This window comes from Balaenoptera physalus (genome assembly GCF_965194825.1).
Source record: "Balaenoptera physalus genome assembly, chromosome: 13".
NCBI lineage: Eukaryota > Metazoa > Chordata > Mammalia > Artiodactyla > Balaenopteridae > Balaenoptera > Balaenoptera physalus.
The window spans coordinates 17,761,310-17,777,424 of NC_138892.1; the positions used below are offsets into that span (position 1 = coordinate 17,761,310).

At 50.4% G+C, this 16,115-nt stretch overlaps 1 protein-coding gene and 2 long non-coding RNA genes across 6 annotated transcripts in view; 1 reads left to right on the forward strand and 2 right to left on the reverse strand.

Moving 5' to 3' along the window:
- The window catches only part of LOC309640621, a 487,501-nt gene that overhangs the window by 67,856 nt on the left and 403,530 nt on the right, over positions 1-16,115 (reverse strand). The gene's annotated exons all lie outside the window — the stretch shown is intronic.
- The window catches only part of CHST11 (carbohydrate sulfotransferase 11), a 282,761-nt gene that overhangs the window by 47,252 nt on the left and 219,394 nt on the right, over positions 1-16,115 (reverse strand). The gene's annotated exons all lie outside the window — the stretch shown is intronic.
- Positions 1-16,115, forward strand: part of LOC309640632 — a 230,781-nt gene that overhangs the window by 21,206 nt on the left and 193,460 nt on the right. The gene's annotated exons all lie outside the window — the stretch shown is intronic.

Here is a 16,115-nt window from a genome sequence, read left to right on the forward strand (position 1 = left end):
AGAGTGAGAGTGTGAGAGAGAGAGAGAGAGAGAGAGAGAGAGAGAGAGAGAGAGAGAGAGAGTGTGTGTGTGTGTGTGTGTGTGTGTGTGTCAGAGAGAGACAGAAAGAGAGAGAGAGAGAATGAATGAATAATGGTGGGCAAGGAGTCAGTGGATGAATGTATTTGTACAGCAAAAGTGACGGCTGGCATGTTGATTTCTAGAACAAATGCACTGGGCCACTTCGGATCTCAGGTTGTCATCCAGGGGGCCAAATGGAGGGTCTAGAAGACAGTGCATCGGCGGGGGGGTGGTCTGGCACTGGGGTCCCCCCATTCTGGAACCACGGCAGCCAAGTCAGAGCCCTGGGGCCAGGCCTGCAGCTCACCCTGGTGGAGCCAGAGGACAAGAAGACGAGGAGGCCGGAGGCACAGCTGTGCCCATTTTGTGCCCTCGACCTCAGTGGATGTTGATTCTCCAAGGGAGAAATGCGTTGGCGTTCCATGCACCTTGGAAAGTCAGAGAACCTTTCCTGACAGGAGCGTACCTCCCGCAGCTTGTTCTTTCAGCCTGCAGTAACTTCTGCCTTTTTTCTCAAGAGCCTCCCTTGTCTTGTTTAATTTAGACACGGGTAGTAATGATGGCTGTGTCTGCTCCACTCTCGTCCACAGGATTGAAATTTTTCATTAAGAAGATCCTGGGAGACCAGCCGTGCGTACTCTTTCAAGCGTCACATCTGCCTGCCTGTTGCAATCTTCAGACCAGCACTAAATGAAAGTCCTGGCTGGCAGGCGGGAAATGCCATCCAATTCTCCCTCTAAATAGCTGTGATTACTTACGTGTAGGGAGGAGGGGCGGGACTAAAAATAGCCAACACTCCTGAAAGGGACTAGGTGGGTGGAGAGTATTGTGAAAACATTCATTTTTCTAAATTAATTCTTTATCAGTAACACATGATGAGGCAGCCTGATGCGGAGAAACAGCCTAAGCAGAGCACTAAGCAGCTGAGTAAGGCTGGGCTGGCCAGGCAATCATTCTTGGCCTCGGTTTCCTAATCTTAGCAATGGGGATTAAAAAGAAACCCTCCCCTCATGGGGCGGTTGTGCAACTGAAATGAGATGATGTGTGTGAACGTGAATGGTAGAGAAGCAGGAGAGCAAACTAGGGGAGAGCAGTGTTCTAGAGTCCAACTCTCTGGGTTCAGATCCCAGCTCTGCCACTGATGAGCTGTGTGACCTTGGGCAAATCACTAAACCTCTCTGTGCCATGGTTTCCTCATCTGTCAAGTGGGGATGACAACTACCCACCTACCTTAAGGGCCTGTCATGAGAACTCAGTGAGATAACGGGCATCCCATGCCTGGGAGAGTGCCTTTCCCATAGTAAGTGCTCATAAACACTGGCTTAGAATAGCAGGAATGCTGCTAAGTGCAACTAATGCTGGCACACGGGAGGGGCTCCCTGAACATTTCCTGATTCTGATTCTGGGCTATGATCCTTTATTAAGGCTGGTTTTACTGGCACCTACCACCAGGTCCAGAGAATCACCACAGCACAGTCTGGAGTCATGAATTTCAGGAGGAGCTACTGTGAAAGAGGTGCTGATTCTAAGACCTTGATCCTCTAAAAATGGTTTGGGGCAGTTAGAGAGTCTCTACCTTAGCTTTCCCAGCCTCCTGAATAAGTGAAAGTCCCTGTGGTAGGCAGAAGAATAGTCCCCTAAATGTCCACATCCTAATCCCTGGAACTTGTGACTATGTTTTGTTACCTGGCAAAGGGGGAAGAAATTAAGGTAGCTGGTGGAATTAAATCTGCTAATCATCTGACTTTAAGGAGAGTGTCCTGGATTATCCAGGTGGGCCCAATATAATCACAAGGGTCCTTTAAATGCAGAAGAGGTAAGAGTCAATATCGAGTCAATATCAGAGTTATGCAATGTGGGAAAGGCTTGTTGCTGGCTCTGAAGATGGCAGGGGGCCATGAGCCAAGGAATGCAGGGGGCCCTTAGAAGCTAAAATCCCCTCATTTTAGCCAAGTGAGACCCACATCAGACTTCTGACGTCCAGAATCGTAAGATGTAAATTTGTGTTGTTTTAAGTCACTAAGTTTGTAAGTAATCTGCTATAGCAGCCATAGGAAATTAATACAGTCACAGACGTTTCCTTCTAGGCCTGTGAACCCCTAAAGGGCTCAGGAGCATCCAGAGACCACTCTTACCATCCCATCCCCTATTACACTTGGAGCAGTATTGTTTACATGTATTCACTCACCCTTTTAGCAGGTACCTTCTGAGAACTTGCCGTATGTCAGACCTGGCACTAGGTCCTGGGGACACAGCAGTGAACAGGACAGACAGGCCCTCTGCCCTCATGGAGCTCAAAGACAAGAGTGGACACTGATCTCTAACAGATATTTACAGAGGATGATCACAGAAACACTTTTATGGAGCCTAATATGTGCATGGCACTGTGCCAGCCCTTTCCATATATTAACTCGTTCAATCCTCACAAGCACTCATGAGGGAGGTACTGGGGCGCTGGTTATCACCCCCATTTTACAGATGAGGGAATTGAGGCACAGAGCTGGGCGGTGGTGGACCAGATTTGGAATCCAAGCAGTTTTATATACTCTTCTAGTTTGCATTTAAAACGACAGGGGATGGGGATCGTCCCAGAGAAGATGTAGGTATGACCGTGGCCCCCAAGATGTCCCTCTGGCCTAGAGAATGACAAGCCCCCATTTAGAGCAGGTGCCGGTGATTTTGAGAAGGTGGGAGTGAAAGTAAATGCTAAATAGTGTCCCAGAGCCCTTGGCACCCCCTGTGCAGAATAAGCACCACCAGATCCACTGGAGCCTGGGACTGGGGCCGCACCTTTCTCCAGGCTTGGCAGGGACTCCACGCCTGAGCCCGAGCAGGGCAAGCCAGCCGACAGGCAACAGGCCTTTACTGACTGTTCATTCTCAGCGCACACAGGCTGTCCATTTAAACGCTGATCCAATAGTACTGTCCATTGGGTAAGCTCATCGAGAATTCATAGGCTGACGCTCACTCAGCAAGAGACAGGCGCGACACACATGAGCTCATTTATTCCAGCAACAGCCTGAGATCCCAGACCCATTCATCCCTGCGCAATACTCCCCAAGGGGTGGAGGCAGCGAGATGGCGAGGCTTCCTGCTGGGGGAAGGGGGAGGTGAGCCACAGGTGCCGCCGCAGAGTTGGGAGGGGGCTGCTGTGCATGGAGGCTGCCCTGGGAGCCTGGAGGGGCGGCAGCACCCCTCGATGTGCCCCTCCAACACCCCGCTCCTTAACCTCTTGGGGCCTGAGTTTCCACATCCATAAAGTAAGGAACAATAATAGTACCTGCCGGGGTGGGGGGGAGGGGCGGGGGAGGGATAAACCGGAAGATTGGGCACTACTAGATATAAAATACGTAACTAATGGGGACCTGCTATATAGCGCAGGGAACTCTTCTCCATACTCTCTAATGACCTATACGGGAAAAGAATCTAAAAAAGAGTGGATATATGTATATGTAGAGCTGATTCACTTTGCCGTAGAGCAGAAAATAACACAACATTGTAAATCAACTCTACTCCAATAAAAGTTTTTAAAAAATAAAATAAAAATAAAACCATGTTTTGTGGATTCAAAAAGAAAAGTACCTGCCTGATGGGATCAGGGAGGCTTACGTGAGACAATATGAAGTGTTTTGCTGGGCAGCTGGCACCTAATGACCACAGACTCAGCGTGAGCTGCGTTTACATCAGGAAGAGTCCTATTTAAATCCCCACGATGGCTCTGAGAGAAGCGACCGGTACTGTCTCTATTTTACAGATGAGGACTCTAAGGCTCCCGGACGGCCCAGAACTCGCCCAGGGGCTGGCAAGCCAAGGGCCTGGGCAGGATTCACACCCAGGACTTCAGACTGGGCTCTTCTCACAACCCTGCCTCTAGCTCAGATACTCCGAGCTTACACACGGTCTGGATTTGAACACTAGGTCTCCAGTGCTAGCCCACGGTCTTTGACACCGAGGACTCTACGAGGGAGGTACTGCCATCATGCCCATTTTACAGATGGAGAAACTGAGGCACAGAGAGAATGAGTGATGTGCCCCAGGTCACAGAGCTGGGTGGTAGTGGATTCAGATTTGGAACCCAGGCAGCCTCCCTATCACTCTACTAGGCTGTACCTAAACTATGTGCTGTGCTATCATACAGACTATGTACGAGGTAGCACTCCTCACCACCACCAAAGCTCACTTTTGGATGCCGCCCCAGGTCAAATATCAAAGAGTACCACGTCCGGCTGAGCTCAGGGTCGTTGCCACCACCATCTGCATTATTATCACCATCATCATCAAAGCAAACCCGATGCCTGACATTTATCAAGCACCTTTTCTATCTTCACGCCCTTCACCCTTCATCCCTCGGCCCCTCTGACTTCAGCCCAGCCCAGACAGGGAGCAAAGGCAGGGAAGATAGCCACCGTGTGCAGAGGGTGAAACTGCCCAAGGCCCAGAGTTATCCGGGAGCAGATGAGGCTTTGCACTCGGCTCTGCCACCTCCCAGGCTGGGGCCTTTCCCCCGGGGCCCCAAACTGCTCATCCTCTAGCATTTGTGGGCGAGGCAAGAGGAAGCCCCCCCAAAAAGGAGGCTGCCTCGCAATGGGGACTTGGGTCAGTTTGCTCACAGGGATGGGGCTCCCCTGAGGGGTCCCTCTTTGAGTTCCTTCTTCGTGTGCTTGGTTTGACCTTTCAGAATGTATATAAACATCAGTGCGTGTGCACAGCCCCACGATACTGGACTGGGGACGGCCAAATCGCAATGTTCCAAGACATCCTTTGGGGGAGGCAGGGGGGCCAAGGTGCTGCCCACTAGGCATCTTGTTGGCACATAACAGGTCGGGGAGACTTGGAAGCAGCTCTTTCTGCCCAGCTTCCCCAAACAGCACAGCGTCCTGACCCCAAGGAGAACCCGCTGCCAGAAGGACCACAAAGGGCCCACTCACGGCGGGCTGGCAAAAATGCACCCAACGTGTCTACCGTCCAGCCTCGCCCGCCGTTCCAACTGGGTTCTCCGGGCAGCCTCTGCTGAGGCAGAGGTGAGGGCGTGGAGGAAACCTGTTAGCCATCCCTGCGACGAGAGACCCCGCACTGCAGCATCAAGGGGAGGTGGGGAAGAATGGCCTTGAACAGGAAACAAACGCCCCCAGTGAGACTAGTCCTCAGGGAATCAGCCACATGGGACAAACTGAGACGTGGTCCAGAGGATGTCCTTCATCTGCAGGGCTCCCCAGGGAGGAGGTCGCAGAACCAGGGGTCCACTTCGTCACATGCCCTTTACCTGCCATTAGACACCCTTGTGGAGTAAACCGCACAGAGTGTGGGTGCGGTTCTCTTATCCTCACGCACAATTGAGTGGAAAAGTCCCTTTGCGTCTGGCTATGTGCACCTGGAGGAGGTGTCTCCTACCTGGGTTTGCAGGTTTACCTGTAGAGCTCAGAGTGGGCAAGAGCAGGTGAACAGCCACGTTCGCAGGATGCTGTCTTAGCCCGGCTGACTTCCACCTGGGAGGGCTCCACCTCACAGATACGCACGCAGCCCCTGTCGTCTTGGCTAAAGAGTATGAGAAAGCCAGGCCGTGTCAAATGCCCGCGCAGAATAAATGCGGCTTGGCCACGTCCTCCAATACCTGCTGGAATTCCGAGGGGGCCTGGGTTGGAAGTAACCACAGTCTGGCCTGTGTTTGAAGAGGCTGAGCGCCCAGAACAGCGCGGCCAGGCTGGTTGACAAGGCACAGTCTGAGCTCCGTGGCTCCCGGGAGAACCTAAGAATGCCTTCTCCCTGGGCCCTCACAGCTCAGCCGCAGGAATGAGGGGCTGGGGTCCTTTAGCGAGTGCACTTTCTTATTTATCTTGGGGTCCTATAGCAGGAGGTAGGAAGGGAATCAGGGCGTGCTTGCACAGAACAATAGAAGACTGTCCCCTAAAATATCAAACCCCTGCCCCCAGGGCTGATGAGAAGTACCCGGCCACGCTGCGCAGAGCTCAGATTCGCATCACCCCATAAAATGAGAGAAACGGCCCCCATCCATTCAGCCCAGGGGAAAAGGCCATCTGTGCTGGTGAGGAGAGAGGAGAGGATTAAAGAATGATGACGTCAGCTTAAAGAATGTACATGCAGTGTCAGAGGGACTGCGGAGGGCACCAGGCTCTGGCTAACCAGGATTCCTCCGGGCCACGAGTTCTGAGGGTTAACAGCGGATCACTGTAGACTTGCCCAGCTATCTTCACACCAAAAACTTTTCCCCAGGCCTCCGGAATTCAGTGGCTCTGGGAGAAGGTGGCTGTGTGGGCTTTAGAACCAGACAGACCTGGATTTTTATCTCAGCTCCACTACCTTCTAGCTGTGTGACCTTGGACATGTTACCTAACCTCTCTGGGTCCTAATTTCCTCATCTGTGAAGAGGAAGTAGAGATAAGAGGTGAGGTTGGTGTGAGAGGCTTTATATCAGGCACACAGTAAATACACAATCAAAAGGTATCATCTGTTCCTTTTGCTTCTTACCTCAACAGGGAAGGTGAGTAAAAGAGGGGCTGTGAAAGCAGCCTCCAAATCCTAGTTTTACCTCTCAGCTGGCTGTGGACCTTGGGGGAAGCTGGGCTCCTCTGTGCCTCAGTTTCCTCAGGTGTAAAATGAGAGTAATAACAGTACTGACCTCAAAGAAACCAGATGAGACCATTTGTGTAAAATGCTCACACAGTGCCTTATACAGAGTGAGCGCTTGATAAATAGAAGCTCTCGGTGTGACTTTTCCATCCTAACAACTCATTCCCGACCCCACCCAGCCCAACCTTCATTTACCCTCACACCCAATCAACACATTTCCAAGGAGACTCAGCTTTCCCTGAGATATTCCTTTCCTACCTACGTCCGGTGCCCACCATCCTGTCCCTCCCATAAAGTTAACTTTTTGGGGTCAGAGAAAGCACCAGGTAGACCTGGTGAAACTTCAGGTAGACCACGCTGAAGTTTCAAGGAAGATTTTTCCATCTATGGTGGCTTCTCATTTTTCCTTGTTGGAGAGAGACGGGTCAAACGGGTCAGATCCTGAGCCTAAGATGAACTCAGAACCAAGCAACGCAAGGTTTTCAACAAGGTTCTGCGTTTTAGTTGTTTCCTTTTAAAGTTGTTTCCAAAAGCATCCCTCATCTGCAAAGAGTCTGGATGCCAACTCGACTTTGCCCTCTGAAGTCCCTTTTAAATTCACCCTTGAAGGCACTGCTTAAAAAATGACACGTGGCTGAGAAGAGAATAAACTTCTTTCCCACTTCCGCCACCGCCCTCCACCCCCAAATTTGGATTCAATTATAAACTGGCTGATGTTGTCCTTGGGTCCTTCCCAAGATTAACTGTAAAATCAACACTAAGGGCGTTAAAAAAAAAATGAGCCTGGCTGTTTATTTACAGAGGAAGAAAAGGGAGGATAATTTCTAATGCTGTTTTCTACTGTCTTCTTGTGACATCCTCGCCAGAAGCTTCAGGATAAATGTGCCAGCAAACAGATCAAAACTCCAGTGTAATTCCGCAACATCAACTTTCTACTTTTCTTAAAAGCGTTTGCTATTTATTTGGATATATAACCTATTCAAATGGTGTCTCGGTGGGGCAAGAAAATACTGGGACCTCCTACAAAAGAAAGCTCATCCATAAACAAGTGAAAAAAACCAAATCCATTTGGAAACTTCAGGCACCGTTTGACAAGGAACATCTTTAAAAAGCATTTATGGGGCATCTCAGGAAATGTATGCAGTGGACAAGCTCAACTTGGCATGAATACGGTTTTACTGAACACGACACGGCTGATCCAGGGAAGATGTGAGAATATGATCTCCCTCCCCTGCAAATATTTTATAATTGCATCAGGATATTGAAATGGAAGTTTCCAATGAAGCACGAAGCTACATGATACATAAGGTGGCTCAATACAAAGCACGTACCGGACTATAGGCAGACTTTGCAAAGGAGGCACCAAGTGCTGAGTGGCCCAACTCTTAACCCGACCTACAACCCCACCCAGCCTTGCCCACGTCAACACAAAAGAGTGGAGTTTTAGGAGATGGGAAAGAGATTTTAGAGTGGTTTACCGGAGAGAGCCGTTGAAGAGCCAAAATCCCACCTGCAAACACACCCAAGTGAGAGGGCTGGGAGGTTTCCCCCTTCATCTTAAATTGAGGGAAGGGGGCTTTGAAATCACCAAAGAATTTAATATATGTGCCTCCCCACCATTTATGGGGCCACATCTACCCAATGTCTGAGGCTCAAATCTGCCACTTCCTAGCAGCTTTGACAACAAATAACGCTTGCTGAACTGGAGAGCAGCCCGCCCTCTCAGACTTCATCAGGGAAGAGATGGATGTGGCTTCCCAAGGACCAGATGGGGGTCCCGCTCAAGGAGGGTCCTCAAGGCTCATCCCTTGCATGGTACCCATACCACGCATGGGCCACCTGCATGGTAACTATGGAATTCCCAATCCTGAGAAACGAGGTGGCAGCAACAAACTGGAATAGAGCCTCGTTATGGAAAATGAAGGTGAGAGATCCTTAGGGACAGAGAAGTCTCCAAACAACCCACGAAAGAGAGACCCTGCTGGAAGCATCTGCTGGGTCTAGAGAGAGACAAGGCCAACTCAAGACTGCGTAGTTCGTGCAAGAATCTTCTTGCATCTTTCCCACTCCTCCCGCCCCCCTCACTTAAAAGCTCAAGGCAGAGAGAGAGCAGAACCTGACCCAGCTGTTCCCCAGCTGCAGGAGCAGGCCAGCTGAGTGGGAGGGAGAGGGCTCGACTTTAAATGAAAAATCGAAAACTCGCTTTTTTGAAATAAAATTCGCATGCCATACAACTCGCCCATTTCAAGTGTCCTGTTCAATGGGTTTCAATATTCACAGAGTTGGACATCCATCATCACGATTCATTTTAGGACCTTTTCATTACCTCAAAAAGAAACCCTGTACCTATCAGCGCTCTCCTTAGCTATCACCCCCCAGCCCCTGGCCCCCCCAGCCCTAAGCAATCATTAAACTACTTTCTGCCTCTATGGATTTGCCGATTCTGGTGGACATTTCACAAAAATGGAATCATACAGTATGTGGTTCTCTGTGACTGGCTTCTAAGTGAAAGAACCATACACGCTGACCAGACATCCCAGCCCTGCAACTTTCTGGGTTCTTCGACAGCCCCTTCCTCCGAGGGAAGTGGTAAGGATTAAATGAGATGTGCCCAGTTAAACACTTTGAACCAATTCACTCAGCCTCCCCAGCTCTGCCCTGAACTGGAAGAGAAACAAATCTCCCAGCATGCCTGGCAGTGGCAGTGTCACGATTCAGATAACATCTGAAAACCTCTATGGGGGCGGTGCCTGTCTCCTTCACTTTCCCGTCCCCAAAGGCGTGTGGCGTGAGCCGGGCATATCTCAGAGACTCAGCAAACATTCATTTGTTGGCTGATGACAGAGGGAAGCAGAGAGTATGCCGTGGAGCCCACGGGGGCGCGTGGCGGGTCTGTGGGCAGCGCAGTTCACGGGCTCCCCACACACGGACTTGGGCTTGGGACGGCCAGGAGGCAGTGCCAGGTGGCAGACAAACTCTGCTGCTTTCTGCTTATGTTTTATGCATTTCTTCGTTTTTCAGTTTCTTTGTCACTGACACCTGCTGCTCTGTATTGTTCTGGAGGCAAAATGTAAGGCAGAAAATATCTGGGATGCATTGTTTCTCCCCATCCTGGCTGCTCTGTTGGGACGTGCCTTGTCCTTGGACCAGGACCGCCATCCCACTCCATCCTGGTGACCTTTCTCTTTCTCTACATTCACGACTCTTGTCATCTCCTCCCCTATGGCCAGAGGCCATGAAACTATGAAGGTGAAAATGACACAATCTTTTCAACTGATGTGCCCCAGGGAGACCCCAGGGGGCCTCGATGCAGGTAACATGGGATCTTCATACCAGAGCCTTCCGGAGATGGGGAAGCTCGTCTTTATGACGCAGGAGTGAGAGTGGATCCATCCCCAAAGTTACAGATGTTATTTCAAAGGAGGATCTTTAAATGGCAGAGAGAGTGGTTTTCCAGGGAGAGCCCAGCCTGGCTTCTGTGTGGTCCCAGAGGACAGCACGGGGTGGTGTGGGCTGGATGGGGTACGGGGGAAGATGCAGCCTTGGGGGATAGAGTGCGTGACAAGCTTCGTCAGCCACTGTGCCCGCATCCTCCTGCGGATCTTAGCGTCTCCTCTCAAGGATTCTGCCGGAGAGGCGATATCCCCTTGTTACAAAAGAAACATGGGCCAGGGAGCTGGTCCGACATCACACAGAGAGAGGGGCACAGCGGGTCCTGACGCTCCTGCTGGGGCAGCTGGCGAGTACGCCATGCCCGCTCTCAGCTCGTTCCACTGCCTCCCGACCCCTGGGAAGTAGGTGTGACCTACCCCAGTCCCCAGGTGAGGGATCAGGCTCTGTGAGATGGAGGATTCTGACCCAGGTCACTCAGCCAGTCAGCGGGAGTTCAAATGCAAGTCTGTCCCTGCAAAGCCGGTGGACTCGCCCAGCCTGACTACCCGTGGACGCTGGTCAGGGGCAGGCTGGGCTCTGCGGGTGCCCCTGCCTGAGTGCCCGTCTGAAAATGGCCCGGGAGTCTCCACAGTGAAGGGGGGCACCGTGCACAAAATGCAAAAAGTAAGGATGTTCCTGTGTGGATATAAGTGTATGTGTGTGCATGCATGCGCATATTTATAACGGTGTCTGTTTATGTCGTTTCTGTGTCCGTGGATACATGAATGGGTCTGTATCTGTGTGTCACTGTGTACATGTGTGTTTGTATCTATAGATATATATTTGTGAGTATTACTGTGTGTTCATGTCTGTGTGTACGAATGTGTGTGTGTGTATAGAGCGTGTATATGTCGGTGCATGTGTGTATGTGTCGATGTGTGCTTGTATGTTGTTGGGTGTGTAGCTGCGTGACTGTGTATATGGGGTGTGCGAGTGTGTAAATAACTCCATGCATGTCAGGAGAGACTTAGGAGATTGGGTCCCCGCTACAGCAGAAAGTTATTCATTTTTTTCAGTTAATAGGAAACAAAGGAATCTTTTCTTAAAGTTCGACTCTGGGGCCCCAGAATGTAAACTTTATGTAAGTACGTTTACAGTCTCTGAGGGAAGAATGTGCCTTTTGAAGATCGAGCCTGAGAAAACTTAGAATTCACTGCTGAGTTTCAAACTTTTCTGACTACTCCACAGTGAGAAATAAAGTATGTCATTGCATATATATGGGATATATGTACGTGCATGTATATATTTTCCTTAAAACAGTACTGACCCTTACCATGTGTAATGCACTCTGATATTTTAAATTCTTTTCTATTTCATTTTTTTAAACGTCAGCTAAACTGATGTCGCAACCCACTAATGGGACATAACCTGCAGTTTGAAAAACACTGGTCTACAGTGATTCCTCCCCCAGCTCTATATAAAGCAATTTCATCCATCCATTTACCAAACATAGAGCGGTTACTATGTGCCAACTACTTGTCTAGGTTCTTGGGAAACAAGTTTCCTGCCCTCCTGGCACTTTCATTTTAAAGGAGAAAATAAACCACCAACCCCAAAACACTTAAGATAATGTCAGGTGGCGACAATATCTCTGAAGGTAATTCAGTGGCTGCTCAGAGAGGACTTCCCGGAGGAGGTGACCTGAATGATGAAAAGGAGCTGGCCATGGCAAGAGGCAGGGGAGAAAGGCTATCCTGTATTTTGTCTCCAGTCTCCACTGTCAAAGGTTAGAAACTGACCTTGATTCAGACACCAGTCACGATTCTGTCTGTCGCTCCCCAGCCCTGCTCTCCCCTCGCCTTTCAGCTGCATGTTGCCCCAAGTACGCCACATAAAAATTTGGCAGCCCTACACTGGCTCATAGTCATTCTTTCCCTGGAACATTTCAAAATAACATTTGGATTCCATATATATGTGTTAGCATACGGTATTTGTTTTTCTCTTTCTGACTTACACACAGACGTAGAGAATGGACTTGAGGACGTGGGGAGGGGGAAGGGTAACTGGGACGAAGTGAGAGAGTGGCACGGACATATATACACTACCAAATGTAAAACAGATAGCTAGTGGGAAGCAGCTGCATAGCACAGGGAGATCAGCTCTGTGCTTTGTGACCACCTAGAGGGGTGGGATAGGGAGGGTGGGAGGGAGACACAAGAGGGAGGAGATATGGGGATATATGTATATGTACAGCTGATTCACTCTGTTATAAGGCAGAAACTAACACACCATTGTAAAGCAATGATACTCCAATAAAGATGTTAAAAAAAAAAAAGTTTGGTCTGATTAATTCTGTTATTAAGACAAACTCCCTGAAGACACAGTCAGTCTTGTGGAGGGTGGTTCGATCGCCTAATAAGGCTCAGAAATGAAGGGGCAGAAGGCCAGGCAATGGGGCTCAGAGAACATGTGTAGGAAAGCTCACGTCAAAAGCAGCAAAGATGGTGGGCAAGCCTCCCCCTCGAGGCTGGCATTGCTTCTCCAGGGCTGTCTGCGTGGCCAGCTCCCTCTCTGCCTTAGATTCTTGCTTAAATGCCATCTATTCAGCAAGCCTTCCCTGCCCACACTATTTAAACTGCAGCCCTCCCTCCTGACTTACCTATTTGACTTGTTTATCTGGTTATCTGGCTCCTCATCTAGAATGTTAATTCTACAAGGGCCACTTTTATTCCCTAGCTAGTACACAACTGGTGCTCAAAATAAATAGCTGTTGCATGGGTCAATGAATAACACTCCCATTTACTGAGCACCTGCTATGCTCTGGGCTCTGTAGCAACATGGTCTCTAGTGCTCTCAGAAATTGTGCAAGGTGTGTATTATCATTCCCATTTTAGAGATGATAAGATGAAGGCTCAGAGAGACGTAATAAATGCAGTGAGTAAGTGATGGATTTGGAGCTGAAACCTGGGTCTCCCTGACTTCAAACCCACCATGATGCTTTCACTCACAAAAGAAGAATGTTGCATACTAAGCGAAGTAAGTCAGAAAGAGAAAGACAAATACCATAGGATATCACTTATATGTGGAATCTAAACTACAACACAAATGAACATATCTAGAAAACAAAAACAGACTCACAGACATAGAGAACAGACTTGTGGTTGCCAAGGGGGAGGTGAGAGGGGGAAGGGAAGGACTGCAAGTTTGGGACTAGCAGAGGCAAACGATTATCTATAGGATGGATAGATACCAAGGTCCTACTGTAGAGCACAGGGAACTATATTCAGTATCCTGTGATAAACCATAATGTTAAAGAATATGAACAAGAATACATATATGTATAACTGAGTCACTTTGTTCCACAGCAGAAGTTAACACAACATTGTAGACCAACAATACTTCAATAAAATTTAAAAAAAAATAAGAATGTTGCATAAACCAGATGACTCAAACCAAGATCCTTCCAAAAGCAAGCTCCGTGGGCACAGAGCGCTGTTCTTTGTTTTGCCTAAAAAGGGCGTGTTGTTCATCAGCAGCAGAGATGCTTCTCTGACAAACAGCTGGGTCAGCCCCTCCGAGTAGGAGGGCAGTTTCATGGTGTAGTTTTATTTATAAGCAGTTTCCATGCGTTTTGTTTTCCAACACACTGGGGCACATGGAACATAAACAGGCAGAAACTCTCATGCACTGAATACTCCCTACCGGGTGTCCCGCGGTTGAAGCTGGGCGTGCAGCTCTGCGTGCCTCTCGGGGTGGTCCCAGGGGACAAGGGGGCCCTGGGAGGGGACACAACAACCTTCCATTTCCCTCTGTACCTCAGGAACAAACAGCCAAGCTCGAATTAACCAGGGGAGACCTCCGAAGGCCGGCGTTCTGGGACACCAACAGAGTGGTTTTGCTTGGGGACAGCAGCTGCTTCAAATTAGAAGCTACTCTAAACAGAGAGCAGATTCACAAGGTTTTTCTGCCCTGGAGAGAGACCAAGAGAGACTCGGGCCACAGCCTTCATCTTCAGACTCTTTGGCGCAAAAGCTTCCAGTGGAGGGGTCAAGAAAGGAAAGGCCAGAAGCGGTGACAGCCGAGGCAGAAGGTCCCAACGCCCCCCTTCCCTGACCAGCAGCGATTCCCAGAACGCTTGGGCAGAACCTGAGCGCCCAAGGTGAGGGTAGTGAAGCCCAGCACAAAGGGATCATCTCTGCAGGGGAAGCCGCTTCCATCTGGTCACCTGCTCCCTCTCCCCACGGTCTCAGGCACCCCATAAGCTTGGTCAGGGGTTCAATTCCTGCCAGGAGACCTTATCCCTGGCTTTCCTGATATCTGAGCTTGGAGCCAGGAAGTAAGGGTTAGGCCCTGGGGAAGGGACCCAAGCAGGGGTAGTTCCCCAGGCTGGTGGAGCAGTGAGGGCAGGCAGGAGATTTTGCCTCAGAGGACACAGAAATGATGGGCTCCCAACTGCTTCTCAAACTGTTCAGTTCTCATGGCCTGTACCAGGCGGGGTGTGCACTGCCTCACCTCTACATTTTTAGTTCAACAAACCTTTGAGTTCCCACTTGGTGCCAGGTGCTGGGCCAGGCCCTGGACATGTAGCCCATTGACCAACCTGAGTGTCTGCTATGAATTAGGCCCCGAAGAGCCACGATAAGAACGCAGCAGTAACTAAAAGCTAATGAGCCAGGCACTGTCCTAAATGCTTTTCACATGTTAACTCATTAATCCTCAAAGCAACACAAGTGATTCCTCAGAAGCTAACCACGAGTGTATCTGGGGAAGCAAGACAAAGGCCAGTTGGGCGTGTGCCTGGCGTGTTTGAGGAAGCACACAGGGAGCCTGGAAGGAACGGGGTGGTGAGCGCCAGGCCTCCCAGGCCTCGGGGAGGACCTGGGCCTTCACAGTGAGGCGGAGGTGTGAGTGCAGGAGTGACGTGATCTGACTTACGTTCTAGAACAGCTCCGGCTAATGCATTAGAATGTTCTTTGGTGGGGAAAAGGTTGGAAGCAAGGATAGTCCAGGCGAGACTGTAGGAAAGAGACAGCACTGTCTGACAGCCACTGCCTTCCTGGTCTGTTTTGAAGGCAGAGCTGAGAGCAACTGTGTCTTGGCTGAACGTGTGGCATGAAAAAAGAGGGTGTCCACATGGGCTCTGAGGATTCTGCCCTGAGCAGCTGGAAGGAGGGTGCTACCAGGCGCCGAGGTGGGAGGTGTGAGCTGAGCGGCTTTCGGCAGCTCCTGGCATGTTAAATGTGCAATGTCCCATGATGACATCCAAGAAGCAGATGGGGAGACAAGACTGGAGCCCAGGGGGCCCATGTGTCAGCCAAATAATGCTCTGAACAGGAACTACCGATGCTTCATTCAACAAATACCCTATTGTGCACCTACTACGGGCTGGCACTGTTGCAGTGAATGCAGCCGGGAACAAAAAGACAGCCCCAGCCCTGCGAGTTTCCAAGAACCAGCAGGCACGGGAGGGCACGTTGACAAGGGAAGACGCCGAGAGAGCCTGAGCGGCCAGGAGATCAGCCCTGACCACCCGCCTGCGGAGCCCCCCAGGCGCCCCGGGGCCCAGGCCCCTCCCTGGGGGCAGCGCCCAGCCGCTGCTAGTACACGAGGAGGAGGTGGACGCCAGGCTCGCGTTCCATCTGAACGGTGTCCAATCTGCTGGAATCCATTATCGACTCTCACTGACCCGCTGTCTGCCCTTGGAAAGATATCTAAACTGCACTGTCTGAGCCAACGCCAGCGAGGACGGATAGCAGGGGACCAGTTAATGTTTCCAACATGTTTTAAGACACTGCTGGGGGCAGGGACGATTCGGAGGAGGAGCTGAGGGAGAAGGGGAGGGAGATGACCCGCTGCAGTGGGCTGGAGGGCGTTCGACCTCCTGGCACGAAGGGCTGCCTGAGCCCTTCCTGAAGCTTCCTGATGGACCCTGAGGAATCACCTGGGCTCAGTTCTCCAACACCCCTCCCATAGGTCTGCAGCTTCGTGTCTGCGTTCAGAGCTCAGGTTCAGGGCCGCCTGGGTTTCTGACCTCGCTAGCTGTGTGACTTTGGGCAAAGGACTCAACCTCTGTGTGCCTCAGTTTCCACCTCTAT